Source organism: Ochotona curzoniae, unplaced genomic scaffold (assembly GCF_017591425.1).
Source record: "Ochotona curzoniae isolate NIBS_2020 unplaced genomic scaffold, NIBS_Ocur_1.0 contig_908, whole genome shotgun sequence".
Taxonomy (NCBI): Eukaryota; Metazoa; Chordata; class Mammalia; order Lagomorpha; family Ochotonidae; genus Ochotona; species Ochotona curzoniae.
This window is the reverse complement of record NW_024466607.1, coordinates 10,176,461-10,190,259: the sequence shown is the minus strand read 5'-3', so window position 1 is coordinate 10,190,259 and position 13,799 is coordinate 10,176,461. Positions and strand designations below refer to the sequence as shown.

General features: G+C 57.1%; 1 pseudogene; it reads left to right on the top strand.

The window, feature by feature from the left end:
* LOC121165953 overlaps positions 1-13,799 on the top strand; it is a 48,515-nt pseudogene that overhangs the window by 20,362 nt on the left and 14,354 nt on the right.

Here is a 13,799-nt window from a genome sequence, read left to right as displayed (position 1 = left end):
TGTGTTCCCTTCCTGGGTCCCAGGTGGGGTACCAGAGGGGTTTCGGCTCCTCCTGGGGAGATCAGCCTTGGGGAGGGACCAGGCTCAATCACAGGTCCTCTCCTAGGGCGGTGCCAGCAAGCCTGAGAAGGACGTGTGTCTGCTGGGCTGGCCTCCTGAGAGTTGCAGCCCCACTGTGCCAACATGAGCAGGCCTGGGACAGGAACTCCAATCCTGTGGGGCCAGAGGCCACTTCTTGGTTGGATAGGAATCCCTGCTGGATGAGTCTCCCAAGTTGGTCTCCCAGGCACCTTCGGGTGAAAGGAGGGGTACCCCCCGTGGGGTCTGGGGTCAGGGCCATGACAGGTGAGGTGGGGGTCTTGCTGCTGAAGGGGACATGGTGCACACCTCTCTGGGCCCAGCCCTGATTCTGGGGACGGTCAAACCCAAACAGAAGGCAACTACAGGGAAAGGCATTACCAAGGAACTCGGGGCGCCTTGGGCCCAGGCACGGGAGTGAATGTCCACCCTGTGACCCCAGGCTATTGTGGAGGAGCCGCTGATGGGGAAACAGGAGCCAGCATCCTGTCAGACTGCCCAGCAGGAAGGCCTGGAGGCTGTGGGAGACCCTGGAACCACAAGGTGAGTCTCGCTCAGCCTCGGTGGTTTCCTGCACTTTGCTGTGCAGTGATGTTGAGCGGGGAATCACTGCATGGTACAGCCCAGTCGGGGTCCTGGGGGCCAGGTGCAGGTGCAGGCAGGTGTGGCCTGGAGGCTGGGCTGGGTCTCTGCCCTGCCTGAGAAGAGGAGTGACAGGCCCTGTGGCAGTCCCCCACGGTGCTGGTGCCATTCCACAATGGGAAACAGGCTCAGAGATGCTGAGTCTCCTGCCCATGGAGATGGAGCTGGTTTGGAATTAGAGCTGGCGTTCCAGCCCTTGGGACCCTGCCCAACTGAGGGGCTAGGTTCCTCCCTGCAGCACCGAGGGCAGACTCCAGGCCCTGCAAGCTGTGCTCACTGACCTCAGGCCCGGGAAGCCACCAGCTTGTGTGGGAAAGCACACCTCCAGAACCACTGGAGCCTCTCAGCTGGATGATCTAAGCAGGGCGCCTGTAGGGAGGGGAGACCAACTCCAGGAGCTCTGCTGGCTGCCCACAGCCTGCTCCCAGAACGGAGGCCTGGGCTGCCCTGCCGTGGTGCCCACCATGCGGGAGCATACCCCTGCAGATGGAGCGAGCATACAGCCCTCACTTGTGGCCCTGCTGCCGTCCGCCCCACACTCCTGGCCGTATCCTTGCTGCTGCCGGGGAAGGTCCGGGCAGGAAGCGGCACACCTCACCGGGTCCTGGAGACTGCATTGCCTGCCTTGCAGCTCTCCACCGAGGCCTGGGCCCCCATGAACGTGGGACCCTGTGCATGCCCTTCATGCTGCCCATGACGCACTTCCTCTCCCACAGCTACCGGCCACCCCTTGGAGGATTCGGCTGTGACACCCAGAGTCCTGCCGGCCTGCAGGTGCTGGAGGCTGTGGATCAGTGTCCCCGCTTGTTGGTGAAAGATGGAGAGACTGCAAGCAAACTCGGCCTCGGTCCACGAGGGGCCTGGCTCACGACGCCCTGGGCCCTTGGGTGCGTGGAAAGCGAGGGAAGGGTTTCTCCTCTCTGTGGGATCCAGGTTTTGGCAGAGGCCACGATGGGGCCTTTAGTGGACAGAGGGAAGCCTCTGCCCCTTCACTCCACAGTTTGGAGGGGAGGTCGCCCCGGGGCTGCCTCACAGTCCAGAATGACTTGAAAATGCCCTGGTCACCCCTTTTGGGGCCTCCTTCCCCTCTCTCACAGATGACCCTGTGTAGTCACGGTGCTGCAGCCGGGCCTTGAGGTGAGCCCTGCTCCCAGGTTTTCCTGTTTGAGCCCCACTCGGGGCAACACAGGCTGACTCATCTGTTTCCAGGCTGCACCCAAGGGCCCGGTGATCGTGGCCTGCAGTAGCAGCGTGCAGCCCCCTGGGGTAGAGTAGAGGCCAGAGTGCTGGGAACTGGAACTGCCAGTGCCTGCTCCAGGCACGGAGGGCCTGTCCTGTGAGTCCACACATTAGAGACGGCTGGGCACCTGTCAGCCAATCACAGCGAAGTGCACTGTGACGTGGGCCAGGACCCACCCAGGAACATGAGTGTCACAGTCTGCAGAGCCTGGTGGCTTCACTGCACACCAGCTTGACTGTGCCCTGCACTTGTGCCCGGAGGGGCAGGTGCCCTGTGCAGGGTCCAGGGCCATGGGCTCCTCACCCAGCTGCTGACCGGGTTGGCTGTGTTCTTTCTTGGCAGGGAGGAGGTGTCTGGGAGCTGCAGTGGAGCAGTGCTCCTTGGGGCAGTGGCCACTAGGTGCTGCCTGGACTGGCTGTCCCAGTTTGCCCGCTGCACTGTCTCCACAGAGTGCATGAGCAGCAAGATACCCACCCAGCCTACCCCTCCTGGGCCCACTTCCCACAGGGCTCACCTGGCTGGCACCTGAAGTGGTCCTGGGGCCCACACAGGGAGCACCGCATGCTGCGTGGGCCGCGCACAGCACCCTGTGCTTTTCCTTCTCTAACGTGGAATTCTGCAAGAGAAGCCCACAGGCAAGAGCCTTACCTCTGCCCCGCAGGTTCTTGCTATGTCAGCCGGAGTGCTTGCACGTGTTTTGAAATCAAACACATAAAAGGTCACTGTTGGTGCTGAAACAGCAAAGTCAGCCACAGTCAGACACCAGGCTGGACAGTCCTTCCTCCACAGCTTGGTGGAACTTGGGTGCAAAGCTAACCTGTTGTTCCCAGCACTGAAGGGGGGTGGGCCACAAGGAAACAGTGAGCTGTGGCCACGATCACTAGTGGACACAGACGAGAAGGTTCTCAACTGAGACAGCAAACCACACAAACAGCACGGGAAACGCATCCCCGTGACTGGCGAGCCCTCCCTGTGGACGCTGGGACAGCTCTGCATTCCCACGTGGTCAGAGGGACACGCAGCCCTGCCAGAGTGCTGGTGAGTAGTGCTCAACCCAGAAAACTCAGTAAATTCCACAGGCATGCATGGTCAAACCCTGAACCAACCAGGCATGGAAGCAGCACCCCTCCACATCACGGCCGTGGGTGACAGACCCGCCACCCACATCCGTGAAATCATTTCCCCTAAGGCTGGGACCAGACAGAGAGGGACCCACTCGCACTTGTTCTGTCCAGTACTGGCAGTGGGTCCAGAACATCAGCCAGGAGACAGAAATGAAAGGCCGACAAATGGGAAGGGCAAGTCCGTATGATTCTACAGGAAACCTAGACACTGTTCGTAGGGACTGTTAGAGCTCTAAACTGGGTCATGCTGCAGGACCCAACGCAGAGACCTGAACCGTGTCCTGCAGCACTGGGGAACTAAGCAGAAGAGCGCTCCTTCCCAGACACGCCGCCAAGGATTATCCGAGGGTGGGCGCAAGCAAGGATCTAACAGACCCCCGGGCAGAGTCACGGCAGGCTGACTCCAGCTCCTCTCACTCAAGGCCCCAGTGCGTCCCCCACACAGACACACCCTCAGCCACTAAAGGACACTCAAGGCATCGCCAGTTAACTCACCACCTGTAATGCCAGCCTTCCCTGTGGGCACCTGTTTCTCCTCTCCTCCTCTAAATCTGCCTTCAAATAAAAGATCTTCCATTTGTCAGTTCTCCCCAAATGGCCAACGTGCCTGGAGTTGATCTGAGACTGGGAGCCAGGAGCTCCTTCTGAGTCTCCCATCCTTTGTCGCTTTAGCAGACCGTAAGTAGGGAGCTGGTCCAGGATAGGAACTGGTGCCCACAGGGGATGCCAGAGCCATGGGTGGAGGCTTACCCTATTGCACCACAGCACTGACCCCAATAAATCTTAATAAAAGACATAATACAGGCTGTTAAGTAACAGCAGGTAATGGCAATTAAAAGGACACAGAGGTCTGTGGGGTACAGTGAGTTAAACTCTCAGTGCTGACGACCCAGTCCGAGCCCCAGCCACTCCGCTCCCGAGTGTGCCGGGAAGAGGGGGCGAGTCGCTTGAGTCCTTGGGCCCCTCCTACCCACTTGGGAGACCGGATGGTGTTCCTGGCTTCAGCTGGTGTTACAGCCAACAGGGGAGTGAACTAGAAGGTGGAAATCCCCCGACTTTAAAAGCTTTGTTTTTTAGAGATTTTCTATTGGATAAGGCAGATTTACAAAGGAGAGCTTCCATCCTCGGGTACACTCCCCAAATGGCTACAATAGCCAGAGCTAGCCCTTCTGAAGGAGCCAGGAGTACGTTTTGGGTGTCCCATGTGGGTGCAGGGGCCCAAGGAGCCATCACAGCTTACCCAGGCCATAAGCAGAGAGCTGGATCAGAAGTGGAACCAGCACCCATATGGGGTGCCAGCACCACAGGTGGAGGATTAGCCTGTTGAGCCATTGGGCTGCCCCTGAAACCTAAGAAATAAAACACACAAACCACTGCAACAGAATACAGACCCTGGAAATGGACCTTCACGTGGTAAGTTACTCATGCGTCACCAAACACACACCCAAGAAAGCACTGTCCCGGAATGCTTCTGGGGAAAGTGGGTATGCAAATGCAGCAGGAAACTACCCAGAAAAGGAGCAGACGCCCTTCCGGTTGTCGGCATTTGTAACACTGTGAATAAAACCTCAAACAAATGTGCACTAGAAAGTGGGATATTCTGGGTCCACCTGAGCAGCTTCTGGGCAGCTGTTCGTCCGGGAACTGGTGTCCAGGGTGCGCAGGACAACCCACCCAGATGGTCTCAGTAGACAGCTCCCAAGTCCGGACATAACCAAATATGCTCAATTTCACGAGCCACTGGGGAAATACACATCAGGTCACGGGGGAAGAGGGGGCACAGATTGGACTGGGTCAAAGAGGAGATGGGGAGGGAGCAGTCAGTGTGAGGGAGGTGTCAGGGACAGGCGAGGTCACGGTGGGAAGGAGATACAGGGAGACTTGGACAAGGGAAGGGGGACAGGGAAACAGAAGGAGCGACACAGGGCCACCATGACACACAGGGCTGGGGAGAGAAACGTGGGAGCTGGGGACAAGGGAGCAGGAGAGGAAGGTCCCAGCTGGAGAGATGGGAAAGCAGGTACAGGAACGGGACAGAGACGGCTGGGGAGGGAGCAGCGGGCTGGAGTGGGAGGAGCCCCGTGTGTGCCAAAGGGAAGAACTGGAGGAGCCGAGCGCAGCAGTGTCCTGGCAAAGGACACTGAGGACCTTAGATGATGATGCCTCCAAAATGCTGAATGACTTTTAACTAGCAATGCTCTATCAAACCATGCAGAATAGGTACAGAAATGTCTTTTCAGATATATGAGGTCTCAGAATATCTGACACTGGTCTTCCCAGAAATTACCAGATGACCTACTCCAGTAAAACCACCAAGCACACAGGGAGAAGGAGCCAGGAGATGGGGATCCAAGCAGGAGAAAGGAGAGGACGCTGCATCCACGCAGTGCTGACCAGGGACTGGCAGGACGCAGTCCTCTGACGGGGCCCTGCTGGGCACCTGTCCCTCTCCGTGGCACTCCCCTGCAACAGGGCAGCCAGGGGCAGAGAGGGGCAGCCTGGGGTGGGGAGAGCTCTTGGGGTGCATGAGAGACCTCAGCCCTGGGCCTTCCTCTGCTCAGGAACCTAAACTTCATGTCTCGCCGTGGGACCTGAAATGGTACAACCCCATTCCCCATATAGACCCGAGGTGGGATCCGAGACAGTGGGTAGCGGATGGGAGGAGGAAGAGCCCTGGACCAGCCGGCCTGCCTCGTGCTCCTCCTAGCTCCCCAAGTGGGAGTGCTCCAGGGGCCAGTCCTGCTTCTGATCCTCCACCATGATGGACCCAGGATCAGCACTGGCACCCTCTGCAGTGCCCCGGCTCCGGACAGACTGCCAGCCTTGGGGCATCTGACATCCCGGGAGGAGCGTCAATGAGGAGCTCAGATGGAAAAGGATGGTGGGGAGGGAGCAGCGCTGTGGCAGAGCGCTGCCACCTGCCATCCCACGTAGGGGCACCAGGTCAAGGCCCAGCTGCTCCTGCCAACGCGCCTGGAGAAGCAGTGGATGACGGCCCAAGCGCTTGGAGCGTGTCACCCGCCCGGGAGATCCAGATGAAGCTGTGGGCTCTTGGCTTCGCCCTGACCCAGCCCAGCCATGTGGCTGTTTGGGGAGTGACACAGAAGGTGGAAGACCTGTCTCTCCGTGTCACTTTGCTGTTGTCCCCCCCCCCCCCCCCCAGGCTTAGTGAAGACAGGGAGAGTGCTGGACAGTTTCTTCCCTTTTCAGTACTTATTACGGAGAGAAGGAGAGACGGAGCGCCACCTGCTGGTTCACTCCCCAAATGGCCGCAGTGGCTGGAGCTGAGCCGGTCCAAAGCCAGGAGCTGCTTCTAGGTCTTCACGTGGGTGCAGGGCCCCAAGGTCTAAAGCCCTCCTCTCCTGCCTTCTCAGGCCATTATCAGGGAGCTGAACTGGACGTGGAGCACCCGGTGCACGACCTGACACTCACATGGGACGGTGGCGTCACAGACGGGCTTAGCCTACTAAGTCACAGCGCTGGCCCCTGCGCAGCTTGTTAACATGAGGTCCCATCAAGTCCTGAAGATGTTCATTTTTGTGACTTAGTCCTACTGGTTGCCTCCCAGGAAGTACCGTAGGCCCAGGCATGGCTGGGGCTGCGCGCCTCCTCAGTCAGGGACCGGGTTTAGCCCTCGCTCCACTTCTGACCCCACTTCCTGCTAATGGGCACCCAGAGAGGCAGCAGACTGGGGCTCAAGTACTGGATCCATGGGAGACCTGGGGGAGCTCCTGGTCCAGCTCGGGATGGTTGTGGTCACCTTGAACGTGACTGGCAGAGGGAGGATGTCTTGACTGCTCACTGTATCTGTTACTGACTTAATTTTTTAAAAATCCATTTTACTTGAAATTCAGAATTGCAGAGTGAGCAAGAGAACTCTTACATTAGCTGGTTTATTCCCCACATGGCCACTGTGGCCACAGCTGGGCCGGTGTGAAGTGGGGGGATTACTCCAGGTCTCCCACATGGGCACAAGAGCCCAAGGCCTTGGGCCATCGTCCACTGCTTTCCCAGGCCCTCGGCAGGGGGCTGACCAGAAGTGGAGGTGCCAGGACATGAACCACCTATGGGACAGAGCTGCAGGTGAAGGATTAGCCTGGTACACCACAGCGTTGGCACTGGGACTGCCTTTTAGGTAAAATTTTAAAATGCATTTAAAAGATATATCAAAGATTAAAAATCCACAGTGAAGCCCAGGCTGTTTGGTGACAAGGTGACCAGTGTTCAGTATCAGGCACCCAGAACCTCGGCCTGATCTGAAAGGCATGACGCAGGTCCTGCGGTCACCGCATGCTGTTCTCTCGTGGCAGGGACAGAGGGACAGCTGGCCTGCTGAGCCTCCTGCACTCCCTGGGCCAGGGGGAGGTTTATCTTCCTGCCCTTGCTGAAGGTCAAGGCCAGCACTGCTCCCTTCTCCCACCCCACTGCTGCCACCCCCAGCCAGCTCTGACCCCCACTGTGTGCAGGTCTGTGCGAAGCAGCCACTTGCTCCCATGAGCCTCAGGGCTGCCCTCGGGGGTGGGAGGCCACCATCTCCACTGGCCAATGAGGTGACAGGCCAGAGCAGGTGACCTGCAGTGGAGGCTGAGCCAGGACTCCAAGTCTGCTTGTCACCAACATCCTGCACCTTGTCACAGCATGGCTGGGACAGCAGAGGTGGGGAGGGCGGTGGCCTGGACACGTCCTGGCTTCACTGGGTGGCAGCCATGCCAGGTAGCCAAGGCCCCTGAGCTCTTTCCTCTCACAGTAACAACCCTGAGGAGTGGAGTCAGCCCAGACAGAAAGCAGGGCGGGCTCCGCGAGCTCCCCACGGGAGGATCCCCTCTCTCTGTCGGGACAGGAGGCACCTGCCTCAGCTCTGGCCTGGAACAGGAGCACGCAGCACTCTGGGAGGCAGGAGTGCCCGGGGGGGGGGAGAGGAGGGACACAGAGTGGCCATGGGCAGCAGCCTCAGGAATTACACTCACAGGCACAGGCATCTTCAGAGAAGACATGGATGCCATGCCCAGGTCAGGGAAAGCAGCCCAAGAGGACCAATTTACGGAGACTGATGTTCAAAACCCTTTTAAAAGTGCAAAAAGTTCACAGGGGTCTGGTGTGATAGCCTAGTGGAGAAGTCCTCACCTTGTATGGCCAGGATCCCATGCAGGTGGCTGGTTTATGTCTCGGCTGCTCCACTTCCCATCCAGCTCCCTGCTTGGGGCCTGGGAAAGCAGTGGAGGCGGCCCAAAGCCTTGGAACCCTGCCTCCGCGTGGGAGACCTGGAAGAAGCTCCTGGCTTCAGATCAGCTCAGCTCCATCCACTGCGGCTGTTTGGGGATTGAACCAGCGGACAGATGATCTTTCTCTCTCCTCTCTGTGTCTGCCTTGCCAATAAAAGTGAATAAATCTTAAAGAAGAGTTCTCAGTGTTTCCTCAGGATGGACTGAGAGCTCCCGAGAGCTGGGAGGGTGCTGGGCCGGGGGCTCTGGCTTCAGGAGGCTTTGCCCCCACCTCCGGGCAGCTTGGTGCCATCCTCCAAAGACCCGCACCTCTGCACAAAAGCCAGCAGGGGGCGCACATTCCCTCCAGTGTGCAAAAGCCACAAGAAATGTTGGATATTTTTGCTAAAAGCAAAAATAGAGGTTCCACCTCCTGTAGTACCCCCTTTAAAAATAAGAACATGTAGTTTTATGCGGAGTAGACTCTGAGCTTCCCACCATCAAAACAGGCCTTGACAAGTTCACTCACGCAGGGAAGGGGGTGTCTCCAGGAAAGACGTGGACGTCCCCAGGCAGGGAAGGCAGCCCAAGAGGACCCTTGCAGTATAAACTGCAGACCCCCGAGGGGGCCCCAGGAGCCGGGGAGGGTGCCGGCCGCCCGAGCCTTGCAGGGTGAGCGGGCTCTTCAGCAGGCTTTGCCCTGCAGGCTGTTGAACCTGGAAGACCACAGCCCGCGCCTCCGCGGAAGCGCCAGCAGGGGGCGCAATTCAACCCCGCACTCAGTGCAACCAAAACTGCATGGCAGCATTTTCACCAACAGAAAACGCGTTTCCTCCTTAGCCCCCTGTTAAAATCATGTAAATCTGCCAAAACTAGATATTTCCACCAGCAAAACATGACAGGGGCTGCTGTGGTGCAGCAAGTACCACACGGCAGGGTTTGTATCCCAGCTGTTCCACTGCTCATTCTGCTCTCTGCTAAAAGCCTGGGAAAGCAGAAGATGGCCCACGTGTTTGGGTCCCTGCCGCCCACGTGGGAAACGCAGAAAAGGCCTCTGGCTTCTGGCTTTGGCCTGGCCCAGCACTGGCCATTGCGGCCATCTGGGTAGTGAGCCAGCACGTGGTGGCTCTGTCTCTGTCTCTCTTTAAATGAACAAACCACGTGGCCCGGATGCTCCTGTCACCGAAGGCGGGCGGTGCAGTTCAGGTGGCCGATGGACCGCGTCCCTGCTGGACCCAGATGGCAGCCTCGTGCTCTCTCCTCACGAGCGAATGGTGACCCTAGAGACCCCAGCCCCACCACAGCCCCAGGCTCATGGACACGATCAGTTTGTCACCAGGACCAGCAAATGTCACAGTGTCCCTGGAAAATGACACGTAGATAGATGTACTTTGGAGACTAACCTGGAGCTGCATGCCGTTATTCCCCAGGAAGTTTCTGAGATCACACCTGTCAGGTGCCGCCTGACAGGCAATAACCCCCAGGGACAGCGGTTCCTTTCCTCGCCCCGTTTCCCACACGCTGTGCAAACACCTCAGGAAGTGTTCCTGAAGGGCGCTGTCCATCTGAGCAAACACCACCCAGGGATTTGCTTACAGGAATCACCCACAATACCCATGGAATGAAACAGGTAACCACTAATGATGAAATAACAAAAAAAATCTGAGTTAAGAGGAGACCCCAAAATCAGGGATGGAGAACTTGACGTTGGCAAACTATTGCTTCTCTCTAAATTCATGCGCCAATGCAAAGCAAAAACAATAAAAAAATAATACTGTTTAAGGACATACCTCTTGGTTCTCTTCGTGCCACTCCCCAAGCAGCAGCGGGGCCTTCCCTGGTTCCCAGTCCCCACTGCTCCCACACCCCTTCTCTAGGCCCCCTCAGCCTGGCACAGGCCCCAGGGACAGCTCACTGCTCCCCAGCAGGAGGCACTGCAGACACAGGAGGCTGACTGATGGTCGAGGGGGGAGGGAGGGACCCTGGACCCCCAGAATCCTGGAGCTGTGATTCTGTACACATCACCTCAGCACTGGGCACCTGAGCAAAACACAGAGCGAGGAACAGGCCCTGGCCAGTGCTCACCAGGAGCATTAAATGGGAGCAGCAGGTGGCGTGGAGAGCACCTGCCGGGTCCACAGGGTGTGCTGGACTCCCCTCTCCTGGGGCTACAGCCACTGCAATGACAGAACAAGGGAGGTAGGGAGGGTTGGATGTGCAGACTGGCTCCCTCTGCTGGAACGGGCAGGAGCAGCTTCCTGCACAGGACCCAGGAGGAACAAGGCAGTTAGTTCATCATCCACTAAACTTTCAAGTGTGTCACAGCTTACAAGGCCCTGAAATCACTCCCGGTTGACTCCCGGTTCCCAGGTTCCCAAGCCCAGGGCGTGCTCGAGGGAATGACCTTCCTGTCAGCCCGTGAAGGATCCTGCACTCAGCACAAATGAAGACTATGGGAAATGCTGAAGAAAATACGCAGGAAGGCATCTGAATCATCACCAAATACATAATGCAGAATGCGCATCCAAGACAACCTCCCCTAGGAAACAAATCACAGAACCAAGGCAGAGAAATGTCCCCAACACGGCAACCAAGATGCTGCATCGATTGCTCCTGGGGACGGAGTGATGGGCTATTCCTGGCTTGTTTTATCCACTTCCGTATCCACTGCATTTTCTGGATACCACACACTCCACTGCCAGTCAGAAATGGTCGTTCTAACTTGAAAGATGCACAAAATGCAATTAAAAATGCATCCCCAACACAAAGTGGGCCTCACAGGGCAGTGTGGCATGGGCAGGGCAGCCCGTGGCAAGGACACACGATGGGAACTGCACACACAGCCCTGAGCTGCAGCTCTCTGTGCCATGCCCCCCGCAGCCCACACAGCCCGTCTCCACTCACCATGTCGGTGCAGGTGCTTGGAGGGCTTCTCCACCTTGTCCTGCTTCTCCATGGCTCTTCCTGGTCCCGCTCAGTTTAGACGGCGTTGGCTTCTCCAAGCCCAACTCAGACAGGCTCCTCTGACTTAAACCAAACCCTGCACTTCCTCTAGAAGACAGAAGGCCAAAGAAAGGGTGGCTAACTCAGTGGGTCAGAAACCCTTACTGAACACCTACAACGCGGCAGTCACTGCATGGCTGGAGCTACAGCTGTGGGCGGGACAGGGAGGTTCCCCACCTCCTGGAGTGGTTGACCCAGAAGCTGGCACCCAGAGCAGGGGTCCAGGGAACCCCACAGGGCCAGGGAGAGGCCCTTAGCTCTGCCCTGGTGACAGCTTCCTCCACCAAGTCCTCAGATCTGTGTTGTGCCACCAGGATCAGCACCGATTGCCTGAGTCTGCACCAGGGCCCAGGCTAAGGCACCACAGGGCACTGTGTGTCCCCCGTGTGCAGGTGAGGGGTGTGGCACTCAGGAGCCTGGGTCACAGAGCTGGTCCTCAGCTAAGCCAGGGCCACATCCAGAGCCCTGGGCCCCAGCAGGGAGTGACCTCCCCCAGCCTTCACCTCCAGCAGCAAGGGGCCTTGAGTCCCAGGCCAGCAGCCAAGCCTGTGTGCGGCCATTGCCACAGAGGCCAAATGGGTGGGGGTCACAGAAGGCACAAGAACACAGCGGGGGAACAGAGGTGAAACCTGCCACAGTGCATGAAGGACGGACAGGGCACAGGCTGAGACACCTGCGGGTCAGCCAGCTGCCCAAGGCAGGCCCCATGGGAGGAAGACCTGGTGTCTCCAGGACAGGGAAGCCACCAGGGTGGGAAGGTGGGAGCTGCAGCAGCCGGGAGCCTAGGGGAGCACAATGGGAAAGGCCTTTGGGGTCCAACCTGGAAGTCTGTGCCTGCTCCCCCAAGGCACTGGACAGCCATGGCAAGCTGCAGAGCAGCGGAGGGTCAGGGCAAAGGGGAGAGAGGTCAGGCAGCTGTGGCTGCACAGCTCAGCCAGGCAGGAACCTGGTTTGGAGAGGGCCAAAATCGGAGTGGGAGAAGGACACGAGGGAAAGAAAGTAAGCTCCAGAGAATGGCAGAGAGGCGGGGGCACCAGCTAAGTGTTGGGGGGTGGTGCCCAGTCCTGAGACCACACTAAGGGTCAACTCTGACACCGTCTTTTTCCATCACTGAAAACCAAGCAGATGGCATGCGGAATAGAAATTGTCCCCCTGGTTGGGATGCTCTGGCCAATGCCAGCAGGTCCTGTCTCCTTCTCTTTCCTTTCAGAAGTTATTAGGAGTAAAGGCCAAACAAGGAAGGCATGCACAAGTGAGCAAAGCCACATCCCGGCGGGGGGCAGGAGAAGGTGGCAAAGGTGGAAGGCAAAGAAAACAAATGAGGGGGACACACCAGCCAGATTTTTCCCAACAAGGAAGAATTTCTCAGTTAAGAGAGAGGGGTCAGACAGGGGACACAAAGAGACATTTGCAGACAAGCTGGAGTCACAGCAGGCCAGGCAGCAGACACTGCACTAGTAACCTCCCCCAGATGAGTGGCCAGAGTAGAGACAGGAAAGAAAAAAGGGGCTGATGTGACACCTGGAATTAAATAGGAATTACCAGTGATTGCCATGGGGCAGTGAAGGAGGAGTGGTTGAGGAGGAGTCTTAGGAGCTTGAGTTGAAAAACCAGGGGTTCTGGAATACTCCAACAGAGCAAGAGGCTGGGTGGAAGGGGGTTAGAGTGTCACTAGGTCTGCGTGGGGTGAGATCTCATCTCTCTCCCCTGTGCCTCACGCCAGGCGCCCAGACTAAGGAGGAGCCAGCACCATTTTCAAGTCGAGGAGGGCACAGTAGCTGCAAGGAAAACATTATGATTCTCCACAAGGATGTGAAGATGAAGAGACAATAAAATGCCTGAAAACAAATAACAGTGATCACAGGATTATGAAATGCACAGGAACAAATGATCGAGATAAAGAAATCCATACATGACACGGAGGACAGATTCTGCAACGAGATTGAGGTTCAGCGGAGAAATCAAACAAACATCAGAAAGGAAAAACCCAACACACCAAACAGAAAATACGGTGACAAGCCTCAACAACATGCTTGGGGAAGCAGAAACAAGAATATCTGAGACAGAGGACAAAATCTTGGAATTATCTCAGCTGGACAAAGAAGAAAAAAAAATCAGAATGCCTCAAAACAGCGTTCAAGACATTATCAAGCGATCACACATACATACCTGAGGAGTTCCTCAAGGTGTGGAAACAAAGAATCCACCAGAAGTGAAACAAGGGCAGAAAACTTAGCTAGTGTGGAGGAAGAAGGGGGCATCCAGGCACAGGAAGCACACAGAACCCCAACAGGCATAATCAGAAATGACCGTCACAGCACATTAGAGTCAAACGTCCAACAGCCAATCAGGAAGAAAGAGTCTGCAGCGTGCACAGAGAAAAGCCAGGCTACTCGCGCAGGCTCCCCGCTTAGAATAACAGCTGATTTCTCATCAGAAACACTGCAAGCTAGGAGAGAGTGGAAAGACATAGTCCAGGTCCTAAAACAAACTGCAACCCCTCAAAACTAC